Genomic DNA, 16572 nt, shown 5'->3' with positions numbered 1-16572 from the left:
ATGTAATAAATAAGCAGAACACATTTCAAGCAAGTGAGGTTACAGGTTTCGAAGGCTAGAAATGCCTTTTCCTGTTCTTAGCATGTGGTGATCACTACAGACACAAGAATTATACTGTCAAAGACACAACAAGAAATATATTTTTCTAGTACAGCTTTCATCCTTGTTTATCTATTACTGTGGATGTGGAATAAACTCTCTTTGAATAAGATGGAATTTTCCCTTTTTTCACATTCTAATTTCAAATTTTTCAAATAATATGGGTATACATTTTTCTTAATTTCACATTTCTTTACTTTTTACCTTGTCATAGTTAAGTATCTGTTGTTTGTTGCATATTTTGTTGTATGTACATTTTTGCATTTTTCAATGACACAGTTTTAAATGCGGTCTTGTATTGCACTCAGTTATGTTAACACAGCTTCTCCATTCCTAAATACATTGCATTGTCTGCAGCCTCATTTATATCAGCTGTGTTTTAAGTGAAGATCATCAATCAAAAGCAGGGACAAACTGGTATTGATGGTAGATGTCAAAAGCAGACAAACTAAACAGGTATACTAGTTTTAAAAAAGTATGAGTAGGGGAGAATTCTGAGGATGAAAAGGTTTGAAAACTTTCTTTTGCAGTTCCTATTTATAATTTATAAAATTGCATCAGAGGCCACTGAGTTGAAACGGTTACAGGAACCCTGGGGCAAGGTCTGAGAGGACAGGTATCTGAGACTGGGTTAGTCTACTTCATGCAAGCCATCTGTGTGAATACACTTAACTCCTCCAGCATGTTTAGACAAAAAGGAGGAATGGGGGTAAACACTGCCAGAGACGCAGCACCGAGGGTGGGGTTGTGATGTGGTTTACCTCACAGATGGGGAAACAGTTTCCACACTGAATGGGGGTATAATGTCATAACAGTGTGAGTGATGACAGTGAAAGCTCTACGAAAAGGGGTCGATCCTTTCTCTATTTATTCTCCCCGAGGTTCTGGGTACTGAGGTTCGTGTTGAGGCCTAGTATGTAAGTGGACAGAGTCTCATAAGCTGTTACTGACAAGCAGCAGGGCTACAAAACATCATCACACTAGCGTAGAGAGAAAGGCCAGATTATACCTTAATTAGCCGCATTTCACAGATCATATTAAGCAGAGATAACTAAGGATGTTAAGTTTCTGTATGGGAGGGGCGGGGTCATTTGAACTGTTCTGTGTTGAAGCGGTGCGAAGGCTCACGTTTTATACTTGTTTTGTTTCTTTGCATGTTGAAAGCTATAGTGCGTGGTTTCCCCCATGTCTCCCCCATGAGGATTTCTATGTAATGACAACAAAACTGTTGGCGTATCCACACGATACAAGCCTTCCGTGATCGTCCTCCACCCCCACCCCTCCTCCACACAGCTGATAGTAGCCAATGAGGACACGGAAGGTTGATAAAACATGATGGACTCTTCAGAAGGGGTAATTATCTCAACTTGATTTTTCTGCACGTGGAACAGTTTCTGAACATACTGAGAGATACAGAGAGAGTTGTGTGAAGCTAATAGTCTTAATTAGCTTTGTATTAACTTCTTTGGCAATGGCTTGAATGTAACGGACATTCGTTAAATTTCAAAAAGTTACACACTAAAGCTTTAACTTAACATGCTTATTTTAGACAACATGACTCTAAAAAAATATGATTTGTGTTTACTAATGATTTTTAGTAATGACTACTAATGTACCATTGATTTGTCTACCGTCTTGCCGCTCTGTTTACGTACTATTCTATATACTATACTACAGTATATTTAATACAACTTGACCTGTTAGGTTTCACCTTGTATAAAAACTTAAATGGTTCAAGGCAACAGGTTTCCACCCAAATGTCTGCTAAAGTCAACCAATTCGGAATAACAGTGTAGTTCTTACTTGAATGCATTCATTTTGTTTTGAAAAATATACACCCTGATCCTATGCACCAAACTCCAAACTTCTATTTTTAAACAAACCATTTTGCAGTTCCAGTGCTACATTTTGCAGTTGTAATCTTGTGAAATAAAAACAAAATGCTGTGTAAATGTTATTCAGCTTAATTCAACAGCTGATGTCACAGATAGAAAGAAACACAAAATTAAATCTGTGTGATGTTTTGATTACAGTGTGGGTTAAATCATTTCAAATCCAGTTGCTGTATTTAGAGTGAGGATATGCTGTTTTTCGTACAAGGTTTTCCGTGAACATATCTATTCAAGACTCTGAGATACAGTTTTTAGTCATGGAATCCAATGATTTTCTTTTTTCTTAATAATCACTTAATTTACCTAAAGTACCAGGCAACTGGGCTTCTTTTATTTCTGTAAATCAACAGGAGGATAAACTGAAGGGTAACTTTATATTAGACAAATTAACAATACTGCATGACATATGAATGCAAATTGAAATTGAATTACATTACTGTTAATCCAACATTAGAGAAGTATGTAGCCTATACATATTAACACCCCTTTAATCAACTGCAAGATTCTTTAATGTCCTCACATCAAACGTTTGCTAAATGATTTTTACTGTATTATTCACTGTATCACACCAACATCAACTACTGTGCAAAAATGAGTAAACCGATAAATAGTCAACGGTTAGCCATTATGTTTTCATTTTTTTGTCAAATATAATTTTTTGTACTTCTGTAGAAGGGACACCAAGTCCATTATCACCTGCATCATCACCTGCAGTAACCTCATGACACCCCATATCTAAAATAGGAAGCTGTAAACAAGCCAGAGTTCTCCCTTTTCTTCTTGTGTTGCCATGGCAATGGTTAAATTCCATCAAGTTCCATTACATGAAATGAAGAGGTTCAAAAAAGAAGCTGAAGCCATATGCGACCGCAGCGATCAAAGCACAACGGAAAGACAAGCTTTAGTTTGGAATTAAATGATCAAGGTAATGGCCTCATAGGGGCAAGATTCCAGATCGGCCCATCTGAGCTTTCATTTTCTCAAAGGCAAAGCAGGATACCCAGGCCTCGGTTTACACCTATCACCAGTTCTAGCCTCTGAGGGACCAAAGGCAGGCTGGGGGAATTCATATTGATGTTAAACAACCTCATAAAGTGAAATTTTCATGCCATGGGACCTTTAAATGTAAATGTGCTGTATTTATATAGCGCTTTCCAGTCTTAACAACTGCTCAAAGCGCTTTTACATCTACAGGAGACATTCACCATTCACACACATTCATACACTGTGGCCGGGGCTGCCGTACAAGGTGCCACCTGCTCATCAGATATACATTCATACACACTCACACTCCGATGCGCAGCACCGGGGGCAACTCGGGGTTCAATGTCTTGCCCAAGGACACTTCGACAATGACTGCAGGGGCGGGGATCGAACCACCAACCTTCCGATTGGCAGGCAACCGCTATACCACTGAGCCACAGCCGCCTTCAAAGATATCAATGGATTTTCCTTACTCATTTGTTTGTTCTCCCTTGTTTGCTTGCTGATTCTGCCATGTCAGCTGTTCCTGGGAAACAGGATGTTATTTCCCTTTTTGATCAGGGCGACTTGCAGAAAACTGGTAATGTAAACTGACACCACGGCTAGCTAAAGGAACACATGTAGGCTAAAGCATAATGATTGGAAACGTTTTATTTAATCATGTAAATTTGTCCTTAATTAGTTTAGATAATTTTACAATGTGAGGCCACACTAGGATCACAAATGTTAGGATTTCTTGCATGTCACACTTATTTAGTTTTTTGGGATTTTCAAAAAAAGAGTGCCACATGATTCTGTGGTAAACTACAATGAAGAGAATACCCCATGATGTAATAATATATTTAAAATAAATTATCTCTGCAAAAGAATGTTTTAAATGGGAACCTCATGCTGCTTGTATGTGTGATTATTTTCCCTTGTTACAAAGTCTGCATGCTAGCATGACTACTGACCAGAAACCTACAGCCTTTAACTGGCTCTATGGTGTTTTTTGCCTCCAACGTCGCCTTCCAGGCAGCAAGCCCTGACCTTTACCCTTGCCACTCCCTGATGTAAGTCGAGTGCAGATTTGAGCTGCGCATGCGTCATTTTGCAACAAGTAGCATACAAGATGCTAACTAGAGACTCCTGTAATATCAATACAGTGAAAATGGGCCTTCTTAACCAAGTTCGTTCCCTGCTGACTACAAGTTAGCAATCAAATACAACAAATGAAATGACTGCTAGCTTAGCTACAAAATTGGTGTTTTGAGCTAATGTTAGAAATCAAACAATCATCATATATAGCTAAAACGTTCTTGAAATGATTCCCATCTACTGTTTTTGTTTCTAATGAGAAACGTTTATTGTATCAGAATCAGAATCAGAATCAGCTTTATTTGTCAGGTATGAGGACACATACGAGGAATTTTTCTTTGGGGCATCGTTACTTACACTGTGCTTACATATACAAAACAACCAAAACAAAAATATACACACTAATATAAACACAATATATTCATACTCAAAACAGAAACATCATATCATGGATTTCACAAATTTCAGTATGACACGTTATGCCGTAAACCGTTTCAATCTGAGCATGTGCAACTGACATCTGCACTTGACCAGAGCCGGTCTGACTTGACTCTCATCGGTTATGACACGTTATTCCTTAAACCGTTTAAATCTTACATCGGGGGATTGACAGCCCTAAACATAACCATTGCCGCGTTGCCTGGAAGGAGGGGTTGTGGGCAAAAAACACCAAACGCCCTGAATCTGCAAGGACAACAGTTGCGTGAAGCCATGCTCTGCTGCCCTGTGCCTAAACATTTAAGGTTGCTTTATAATTAAACATGTAGGATCTCGACTGTAGTTTGGATACCATTAACATTCTAAACATACTGTATTTGAGGTCTTTTAAGTTTTATACACAGACTACTCTAGCAGTCTCAGTGCAACATCATCTTAAGCTTGAAATGACACAGGACTTGGCTTTTGACATTTTAAAATCCTGTAACAGAACAGAACAGTCAGAATTGTTAAATACCCTGCAACATTATATTGCTGCTGTTTAGTGACGGTGACAAACCCAAAGGTTCTGACAATTTGTGTGTATTAGCAGGACAACAAGTCTGTTACAGCAACCTTTTAGTAATCTAAAAGCTTTAGCAGGGCTTAGCCTGCCCCAACAACGCTCAACTTGTTTTGCCAGCTTTTAGGCCTCCAGACCTCATTCGTGCAAAAGAAGAAAAAAAGTTTGATGGGATCCCCTTCAGGTGAAGCATGCTTAGATTATATCACTGTTACTACGTCTACAGGACCCGTTTGGGTTACTTTCAAATGAGAGAAAAGACAGGGGAAAAAAATGCTCACACAGTGTAGAAAACAAAGAGCCCTGCGTGCAAATGCAGGGAGGAACTCCTTTTAGGTGAGTGCCTGTAAAATGTTGGCTTTGCACGAAACTAACACAATATACCAGCACACACCTTATTTACACCTACGCAGTTTGGAGTCAATCAGAGGGCAAATGCCACCTTGTCAAGAATATTGAATGTAGTGTGGATCCAGGGTTGTAACAATCTTCATATTCTCTTTTATTTTTTAAGGTTCATGGTTGCCACATTATTTATTTGTTGCTTTTGTTACCAGGGTTGTCTTTCTTTATTGGATTGGCTCGTCTCTATAAAACACCCCAAGGCAAGGTAGACATTAAAACACATTTATTATCATGCATTAAGCTACAGAACAGTAACTTCACTGTTTGTGCTTGTTTACAACAAGGTCTTTGTCTGTGATCACAGCATAATTTTGTAATCCATGTTTGACGATGACAAAACTTCATTTTTGATGTAAATGAATAAGGCTTTTTAGATCTTTTGTGCTTAAAGCGAAATAAAAGTCCCGTCTGTTTCTCGTGCGGTCTCTTCCGGATTCCATAAACACATCTCCCAGGTGGTCTGAATGTGTGTGTGTGTGTGTGTGTGTGTCTTCAGGAAGAAAGAGAGAGAAAAAACAGTGCTCGCATGGAGGAAAGCCAACCTCTTATGGATGTCGATGTACTCAGCAGAGCCAAATGCAATCTGACAGCTGAGTTTAATGATATTTATATCCAAGCATCACGCTTCCAGAACTGTTCAGGATCTGTTCTCTTAGCAGCACCTCAGCTCAGCTCAAAGCCTCAAGCCTGGTGCATTTACTCGTAAATGAGAAGTGTTTTCAGCACATTTGATGAGCGTGTGTACGAAGTGGTGTGTGGGTGCTATGGCTGCACGAAATGAGGAAAATGTGCATTATGTGGCATCGTGTTGAGTGTCGCGACAACAAAATTACTTGAGGTAAGTAAACAGATGTTAAAGTGTACTCAGTTTTGCAGTTCTGTTGCTTTCAGTATTCTTCTTAAACACGTCACATTGCTTGTTGAATTAAAAAATAACAATTTCCAGCATTCTTTTATTTAAAAAATTGAGCGTTGAATTAAATTTAAAGGGCAGCACTAAAAAAAGAATCACATTGCATATTAATGTGCGGTTTCCTACTGATTATTTACTTTTAACTAACACAATTGTGTATATTGCGATATGCCGCAGCCTTTTGCGATGTGTATATTGCGCCAGTTGATATTGAAATTCTTATACAGCAGCCATCAATGTGGAGAACGCAGCAAAATCATACAAAAATCATATAAATTACTGTGCTTAACTTTTCAAACGTATGGTTCACAAGCAGGCTGATCAGGTCAATGCTCCGTTCAGCGTTAGCTTGAGACCAGGCCAAGTCTTACAGACTCAAACTGCAACACCAGCCATTGTTTTCTTGCTTGTGGTGTGACTCTAGGGATGGCAATGGCACTCAGTCAGTCCACCACTGTGGTCCTGATTGAAATATCTGTTGAATGGGTTGCTATGAATATTTTATTCATGGTCCCCGAAGGATGAGTCTCAATGACCACCAGCAGGTCATTATTTCGTGAAATACCTCAACATGTAGGCTCAAATTGATTGGCCCAATATTTGGTGCAGACCTTCATGGTTCCTTGACAATGAATCCTAATTTGATGATTTTCTGACTTTTTCTCCTGCACCATCATAAGGTTGTCATTTGTGTTTGTGAGCAATAATTTGAAGACATTGCAATGACTTTGTCAATCCCCTAACTTTTTATATAAGGGCAAAAATGAGCAACTACCTGCAAACTAACGACTAAACTAACCTGAAACTACTTGTACAAATGTTAGCATGATAATGCGCTAAACAAACACGGTGAACATAGTAAACATAATACCTGCCATTGACATTGTGATTGTGTTAGCATCCGATTGTTAGAATTAGCTTAAAGTACGCTACATGTGCTTGTGGACAGCCTTGTACAGCTGTTTGCATGGTTGTTGAGTACAGCAGACTCTTCCTGTTGAATAAAAAAATTAACAACTTTGTTTCCGGATATGTTATCTCGGAGGACTCCGGAGGCAGTTGCAAGGTACCGACGGGCCCGAAGGGCGGCAGCCTCTGCCGTGACAGAGGCAAAGCAGCGGGTTGGGGAAGTTCGGAGAAAGACTGGAGAAGGACTTTCGGTCGGCACCAAGGTGCTTTTGGAAAACCCTTCCCACCTCAGGAGGGGGAAGGAGGAATCATCCAAGCTGTTTACAGTAAGGGTGGGACTTTGTTGACCTCAAATGGGAGGTAATAGAACGGTGGAAGGAGCACTTTGAGGAACTCCTAATCCAGCTGACACACCCTCTGTGGTAGAGGCAGAGCATCCACAGGATGATGGGGGATTGTCGTCAATTTCCCTGGGGAAATCGCTGAGGTAGTCAAACAACTCCACAGCGGCAAAGCCCCAGGGATTTATGAGACCGCCCAAAAAATGCTGAAAGCTCTGGGGTGTGGAGGGGCGTCTTGGTTGAACCCGCTTCAACATTGCGTGGAAATCTGGGACGGGGCCTAAGGAGTGGCAGACCGGGGTGGTGGGTTTCCCCTCTTCAAAAAGGGGACCAGAGGGTGTGTGCCAATTACAGGGGTATCACACTTCTCACCTCCCTGGTAAAGTCTACTCCAAGGTGCGGAAAGGAGGGTTCGGGCCCATAGTCGAACCTCGGATTGAAGAGGAACAAAAGCGGATTCCGTCCTGGCCGGGGGGAACAACGGACCAGATCTTCACTCTCGCAAGGATCTTGGAGGGCTGGGAGTATGCCCAACCAGTCTACATGTGTTTTGTGGATCTGGTGAAGGCGATGACCGGGGGCCCCCGGGAGAAATTGTGGGAGGTGCTGCGGGAGTATGGGTGGGGGTTTTCCCTTCTCAGGGCCATCCAATCTCGTATACCAAAGCGAGAGCTGTGTCCGGGTTCTGGCAGTTAAGTCGACCCCGTTCCAGGTGAGGGTTGGCCTCCGCCAGGGCTGCGCTTTGTCACCAATCTGTTTATAATTTTATGGACAGGATATCGAGGCGTAGCGGGGCGGGGAGGGTTGCAGTTCGGTGGGCTCAGGATCTCATCGCTGCTTTTTGCAAATGATGTGGTCCTGATGGCGTCATCGGTCTGTGACCTTCAGCACTCACTGGATCGGTTCGCAGCCGAGTGCGAAGCGGCTGGGATGAGGATCAGCACCTCTAAATCTGAGGCCATGGTTCTCAGCAGGAAACCGATGGAGTGCTTTCTTCAGGTAGGGAGTGAGTCCTTACCCCAAGTGAAGGAGTTTAAGTACCTTGGGGTTTTGTTCGCGTATGAGGGGACTATGGAGCGTGAGATTGGTCAGAGAATCGGAGCAGCGGGTGCGGTATTACATTCTGTTTATCGCACCGTTGTGACGAAAGAGAGCTGAGCCAGAAGGCAAAGCTCTCGATCTACCGGGCAATTTTCGTTCCTACCCTCACCTATGGTCATGAAGGCTGGGTCATGACCGAAAGAACGAGATCCAGGGTACAAGCGGCCGAAATGGGTTTCCTCAGGAGGGTGGCTGGCGTCTCCCTTAGAGATAGGGTGAGAAGCTCAGTCATCCGAAAGGAGCTCGGAGTAGAGCCGCTGCTCCTTCGCGTCGAAAGGAGCCAGTTGAGGTGGTTCGGGCATCTGGTAAGGATGCCTCCAGGGCGCCTCCCTAGGGAGGTGTTCCAGGCACGTCCAGCTGGGAGGAGGCCTCGGGGAAGACCCAGGACTAGGTGGAGAGATTATATCTCCAACCTGGCCTGGGAACGCCTCGGGATCCCCCAGTCGGAGCTGGTTGATGTGGCTCGGGAAAGGGAAGTTTGGGGTCCCCTACTGGAGCTGCTGCCCCCGCAACCCGATACCGGATAAGCGGATGAAGATGGATGGATGGATGGACAACTTTGTTTCGATTCTACTAAGCCAATTTGAAATAAAACAATGTTTTAAGTCTAAACCTTGTTCAGTCATAACCTCAGGGATATTAACCATAATGTGATCATTCAAACAATTCCTTCTTTCATTACTAACGTAATTATGTTAATTATGCTGAGGGTTATTTTTTTTTATTGGAAAAATAACTGTGTCAATTTGCCAACTGTGCTCAACCTGGCAATTCCATTGACATTTCAGCTGTGTACCAAGAATCATTGATGGACTTTCCAAAGATGACTTACATCAGTCACAGACTGACAGATAATGTGCAATAGCACCATTACCTCATGGTCTTACAACATTTTATGATCTTGATCTTGTAAGCACAAGTTTAAATGCACACTGAGTTAAAGGTGCTCTGAGCAATGCTGGGTGACGTTACTTCTTGTTGACGTTCAAAGTACTTTCCAACAAAACGAGACTAGCTTGACCCTCCCTCCTCCTCATCCCGTCCCCTCCCTTCTGTGCTTCTGTGCAGTAACAGCAGCCCTGAGTTGTTAGAATACGCTGAAATTCGGGCATCCAGATAGCGCAGTGGTCTGGCGGATGCCATATACAGAGGCTTGTTCCTCGACGCGGCGGGCCTGGGTTCGAGTCCGGCCTGTGGCCCCTTTGCCGCATGTCGTTCCCCTCTCCTCTCTTCCCCCTTCCACATCTTACTCTTCCTGTCTAAATAAAGGGACAAACCCCCCAAATACCTTTAAAAAAAAAAAAAAGAATACGCTGAAATTCACACAGCAAATAGTTGCAGGAGAGTTATCCTTCTTATATTCGTGGGACAGATAAGTACAAAGAGAAAAGGAGAGAGAAAGAGACAAATCATCATGTTTAACTTCGTTAGAGTGTCCCTAATGTGCCAAAGGAGCAGACTTTTAAGCAATATTTAGAATTGAGGATCTAATACAGCGGCTTTTGAAAACAAGTAATTTGTTGTTCAGTGAAAGAACCGCCCCACACGTATTTATCTTCCTCATAATCTTTTGAAATTCACGTTTGGCTGTCAGAGGGCAGATGTTAACGTACTGTAGATAATTTAAAAGAATGTCACTAGTTCAGCTGTCCCACCCATTTTTAGCACAGATTTGTGTCAGTCATGTAACTCATATCAAGCAAATTTAAAAAAATTTAGCATAAACATTCATTACAACAACAATTCTTAACAACTGTGGAAAAAAACTAATGATTTTTCTATGATTCATCTACAAGAAACACATGCCTCTGCTTACCAAGAATTGACTGTTTGCTTCTTTCACTCTCCAGCAAAGCAAGTATGTGTCTTGGTGTGTGGTATGTCTACAATGAGGAAAATGTAAACAGTGCTTGAAATATGATCTCTTCTATTGTAATCTTCCGGGTTCGATTAGACCTGCATGCACACAGTGTTTGAAGTCATCAGCAGTGATTGCTGTCTTTTTAAAGCTGGTTTTACCGTATCGTTATAACTGCTAAATAATAATTACCTAAAATGTATGCATCCAAAGGCTGAAATTACGACTTTTAAAGAATTGGGGTATGACGTTGAAAAATGTTGCAGGGACAATCAGTCCATGCCACTAAAGGTGCGTGGAAGACTGCTCTACCCCATTTAATGAATCATTTTTGCATCTCTACAATTAATATAAGATAGAGAAGCCTGAATCAACATGTCTATATAAACATTCCTGATTATGACTATTGAACATCCATGATTAAAAATGAGCCAAGTCCATGCATGAAACACGTAGTTAAGGCTCAAACCACATGGGAGAGGGATTTGAAATACACCCATGAGCTGGAATTGTACCATTGTAAATGTCATGACAATGTCATGTCTCTTCTGACCTGGTCAGATCTCCTCTGTGTATAAATGTTTCTCAACAAGCGCCCCATTTTAACAGTGTTTCCTTTACGTAATATTCTTAAGAACTTCATTCACACCTTAGAGAGGGTTCATTGTTCATTGCCAAGAAACACCTGTCAAATCCAGCCCTTTAAATGCCTAGCTATGTAACACAGCACTTATTTAGATGGTGACATTTTGCAGCATATCAGCTTATTTCAATGGAATCAACACAGTCAGGGGATTCACTTGCACGTCAAAGGCAATCTCTACAAATCTTTCCCCCAAAAGTTCAACTTCCGTAAACTTTAATATGCACTTTTACAGCCATATTTGCTAATAGCAAACTGTTTTGATTGTACTGAGCTTTGCGGGATTGGAGAGAGAGAAGTCCAAAACAGAGAAAGCTACCGTTTCTTATTAGTAATGCACCATCTATTTTTATTAAAAACTTCTCTTCAACAAAAAACAGACTGCTCAACAAAAGAGGAATGTTTTCCAGACAGTCACGAGGGCAGGAGTTGCGTGGATTGTCTTAAAATTGCAGAACATGTGATGACCGAAAACATTGTCAAACATACACAGTGACTTCATGAAAAACTAAACTCTTCTTCTACATATATAGTCTGGGGAAAGCACATCTGTTTTACAGACAGTGTGCTATAAAAAGCTGAAAACACTATTGATTGTTGATTGTTCAATCTCACAGCCCACTGCGATGACTCACCAGCTGTTGTTGCTGAACAGGGAAGTTCAAATTTTTGAGACACTCTGGAAGAGACTGGGTACACCTTTCTTAGGAAACTGGCAGTGGGACAACTTGGTTAAAGGATGTTTTCTTAACTACACCCAGTGTTTGTCAGGTCTGAGGAGGGAAGATGGGTTATGATAAGGTCAGAGGAGGTGAATTGTAATTTCTATTTCAGTCTCTTTGAAAGACAGAGACATCCATCCTTTGGGGGTCTGTGTTCTGTCTCTTACCTTTTACCCAGACCGTGACATGAGAGAGAAAGAGTAAACAAGCCAGAGGGGGAAGAAAAGGAAATCCCACTTTTGTGATGCATGATTATATTGCAATGTCTTTGTATCATGCAACTATTTATATAAATACTTAAGTACATGTTTAAATGTTTTATCATCTGATTTTACCTGTCCTCACCATTAAAGTTCTGTATGTTTTGTCAGTAAACCTGTAACTGCTACTTCAATGAACAGCAACAAATGTTGCTGACATCTTTAAATCTTTTCTTAAGTAAAGAAGTGTCTCAAAATGATGTGTACCAAATAATGATCTGGGAACCCCATCAAGAAGCGTGAACTTGGCCCATAAACACAATGGAGGGCTGGAGTCAAAGAGTCAGACACGATGAAAGCATTTCCCGTCCATTGACCTCTTGTCACTCCAAGCCCACCGTGCTATGGAGCGAGATCAAAACAAAGCCTTTGTAATCGGACCCACGTTCAGCATCAAACAACCACAACCAACAAAACAACAAACGATGAGGTAAAAGGGCACAAAAATAGTCAGGGAGAGGGTAATAACACAATGCCTGTGTAACTGCAAAAACAGACACGGGAGATTGGCATTTTTTCTGCTTTCTGGACACACCTTTCTAACTTTTTTTTAAATTATGAACTCCTTAATCTCTCTCCACACAGGTTTGATCAGTTTGACATTAGATTTTAAACTTAAAGGGAAAACGTCTGTCAAACATCTAGAAAAGAAATGACAAAAATGTTGATCTCTCAAGCACTTCAGAGAGCTCAACAATTAACACAGTCTATCAAGTTTCAAGAGAACTAGCAGCTAAGACTTTTGGAATTCCTGAAATTTTTCACAGCACAGGTGCAAACCTTGTAGCCTAATACAAGGAATTATTTCTTAACTCCTAAAAACTTAATCCAAGTAGTATTATAAGTATTTAGATGTTTGTTGATTTATCGCCTTTTTCATGCAACAACTACACGTTGACACAACGCTGAATTCAGTGCACCAAATAAGGGAGATGAGATTTTCTCCTGCTGAATGATTACAGTGGAAAAAACCAACAAGCACTCCCTGAGTGTAGGAGGTTGTGATGTCTATTCAGAAAGCCGTAAACACAGTATGACTCATCATGATGCATAAGGTCGACTTTAGAAACATTTTGTAAATCCTCTGTCTTCCCTTAGTAAGCAAGCCATTCAGATATGGAGGGGAAAGGTTTTGTTAAGCAACATAATAGAAGATAAGAACAAAGAGAGTGGAATAAGAAGAGCACTGAAAATGAATGGTGTTGAATAGAAGTTGTTTTTAGCTGGAATCACTTAACAAATGGTATTGTCTGCCAGCAGGGGTGGGAATAAAGAGATACGATCCTGATACGATACCATCACGATACTTATGCCACGATACAATATTATTACCATTTTAAACATATTGCAATATTCTGTGATATATTGCAATTTTAAAGGAAACTTTGTCAACATCTGTTTTATCTAAAAAGATACATTTCTCTGTTTGTTCGTATCACTTATATTTTATCGCAGCAAAATGGGACTGTCAAGCAGACAAACGTCTCGGTTACGTATGTAACCCTTGTTCCCGAGATAGGGGAACGAGACACTGCGTCGGTTACGACACTATGGGAACGCCTTTAGGCATAGTGTCGTAACTGACGCAGTTCGAGTTCCCCTCGAAGGGGAAGTCTCGGTTACGTATGTAACCCTTGTTCCCGAGATAGGGGAACGAGACACTAGCTCGGTTACGACACTATGCTAAAGGCGTTCCATAGTGTCGTAACCGACGCAGTTCGAGTTCCCCTCGAGGGGAACTGACCAACACGTATATAATAAAAGATGATACTTGGCGCCTGTGTATCAATACAGTTTTGCCACTGAAAATATCTCGATACTACGCAGGATTTTTTACTCCATCCTAGATGTTACTTCTTTTGTAGCGCCTTTACCATTAACGCAGAGCCAGTACCACCAGAAAAATAAGCATTTCATATATCTTCTTGTCCACAACAACAAATAAAATAGGGTGGTCCCATCTTCCTCACAATGGCGTAAGGGATAATTTGGATATTTTGGAGTGGGGTTGTATGAGGAACTTATCCATATTCAGTGTATTACCTACACATTACCTAGTATTGCGGTCGGCATGTTACGTTTGGAGAAACAGACCGGAGTACCAACATGCAAGCTAAGCAATGTACTGCTGTGAATGAAGTAGCAAAAAAACCATTATGCTAGGCAACTTAAAAAAACTAAATGTGTACACTGTATTAAGGATATTTTCACAGCTTTACCTTGCCTTCAGATAGCCCAGTTCAATGAAACAACAACAAAATAATTACCAAAAGTATCTGTCTATCACAGTTTAGAGATCAATTTTCTAGTTCAACCTTGACCGACTGGATTATGGTAGTTGTGTGTGCACACAGGTTTCTTGTGTGCAATGAGGAATTTTTCCAAAATTTTGGATGGACTCACTTAGTTTTACTTCCATAGTGATTTAGTCAGACTGATTGTTTTTATTTCTCATTTGTATTTCATTTGGGTAATGGTGTCATGTTCACTAATCTCAGCAAATACTGTGTTACCATAACTGAAATAATTGCAGAAACTGTGAGACACAAGTTGTAATAAAGTGGAATAATCCTTTAAATAGCATAGACACATTGTGGTTTGTTTCATTTATTCAAAGACAATGCACATTAGTATTACTATAGCCAGCTGATTTATTTTCAACTGTAGTCCTTTTTGCGATGTGTTTTAAGACCAGAACAACAGCAAATATCCACATATTTTATCGGCAGAGGTAAAGCGGCCGTCTCCCAATCGGAAGGCCAGGGCTTCGTACCCTGGCCCCTGCAGTCTTTGTGTTGTCTTTCGGCAAGATGCTGAACTCCATACTGCTCCCATCTGTGTGTGACTGTGCACATGCACTAGAAAAGCTTATACATACATTCACTCAGTTCATTTACCATTCAGTCCATCCAGCCATGCAAACAGGCAACACGAAGCTCAGTTCTACAGTAAAACAGTTATTCAATAACTGATGTTTTACAGATTGAAGATTGTACAAGGTGATGCTTAGACTTTGAAAAGTAGGCTAAACATGTGCAGTATAAAGCAGTTTTTTTCATTCCCACAAAGAAAACATTTCCCTTCAAAAAATGCTTGTACGGCATCACTTTCTATGTAATAATCATTCTCTGGAAACTTTAATCACTGCTGTGCATTGAAAACATACACAGTTAAACAAATGCTTCTAAACAACCGCTCTCAACTGAAACACCTTCTCATTATGATTTTGGCAAAGGTTAACAACTGTGTAGCATGCAAAACTATGTTCTTAGTGTGTCTCAGTTAGATTTTAGTCCTTATACACCTAAGAAAAAGTGAAATAAATGTCTAATAATCAAAAAGTGTGCTGGAGGAATTGACATATATTTGTTTGTGTGTCAGATAAAAAAATAGAACCTGCCAAGCACCTGAGCACAGACATGTATTCAGTAGTGACAGTGGAATAATTCCACAATACAAGAAGCATTACTCTCAGTTAGGGTGAGGCCCATATCTAAACAATCTGAAGAGAAGCAGCGAGGCGCACATTTACAAACAGCCCTGAAATTCCTCAGTGTTATTCTTCTGGGGATTTTAACGCTCACTTTAATAAGCTAACTGATGAGTAAGACATAAAGTAGAGTAAACAGTAATGACTCATGTCTCTATGAAGGGAATTCTATGCTTTTGGATTGGTGTTGACATGGGTGACTCCTGTCTGGCACGCGATGTGGGCTTAAGGACATAAACAAACCTGCATCTGGCTCCGCCCGAGGCTCACATGCACAACTTTCCTGTAAGAGACACCCCACAAAGTCCAGATAGGGACTGGCCCAATACATGATCCATCTGAGACCACCAACCATATACCTCAAACGATTGTGAGAAATTGTAATTCTATGTACTAACAGACAGATATTTTGTGTTTGTGTAGCCTTAAATATGATAGAATAGAAGTGAGAGTGATTGATTAAGACAGATAGAAAAACTTACAGTACAACTCTGATCCATTATGTAGGTAAAATGAATGCAATGCACTCTGCTGTCCCTGTTAAGAAGTCACTGAAAGATTGAAAGACATAGCCAATTCTGTAAGGTCTACAAATCCTTAGATCCTTATTTAGATAAGCAAATGCACCAAGATCCCTATGAGAGGTGTGTAAACTTGTTATAAGCTCTCTGACTCAGTACTGTGGCTAATACACACTTTTATCACATGCTGTGTAAACTGTGGAACTGTTTTACAACACTAGGAGGAATTGTTTAAGTGCTGTGTTGAGGCCAACTGATAAAAATAATCTGCTTCGGATGCATTATGAAACTGTACTTTTATCTGCAGTCATTTCTCTTTTACAATGGCAAAGGACTTTGCACAATTTAGTACTCTAT

General features: G+C 40.7%; 1 long non-coding RNA gene across 1 annotated transcript in view; it reads left to right on the top strand.

The window, feature by feature from the left end:
• Positions 1 to 1123: 1123 nt before the first annotated feature.
• LOC116698948 (uncharacterized) overlaps positions 1124 to 16572 on the top strand; it is an 18417-nt gene continuing 2968 nt past the window's right edge. Inside the window, exons 1-2 of the long non-coding RNA XR_004334328.1 lie at positions 1124 to 1227; positions 13812 to 13816. This is a non-coding gene — a long non-coding RNA (uncharacterized LOC116698948). The remainder of the gene's footprint in view (positions 1228 to 13811; positions 13817 to 16572) is intronic.

Source organism: Etheostoma spectabile, chromosome 12 (genome assembly GCF_008692095.1).
Source record: "Etheostoma spectabile isolate EspeVRDwgs_2016 chromosome 12, UIUC_Espe_1.0, whole genome shotgun sequence".
Lineage (NCBI taxonomy): Eukaryota > Metazoa > Chordata > Actinopteri > Perciformes > Percidae > Etheostoma > Etheostoma spectabile.
This window is presented reverse-complemented; position numbering and strand designations above follow the sequence as displayed.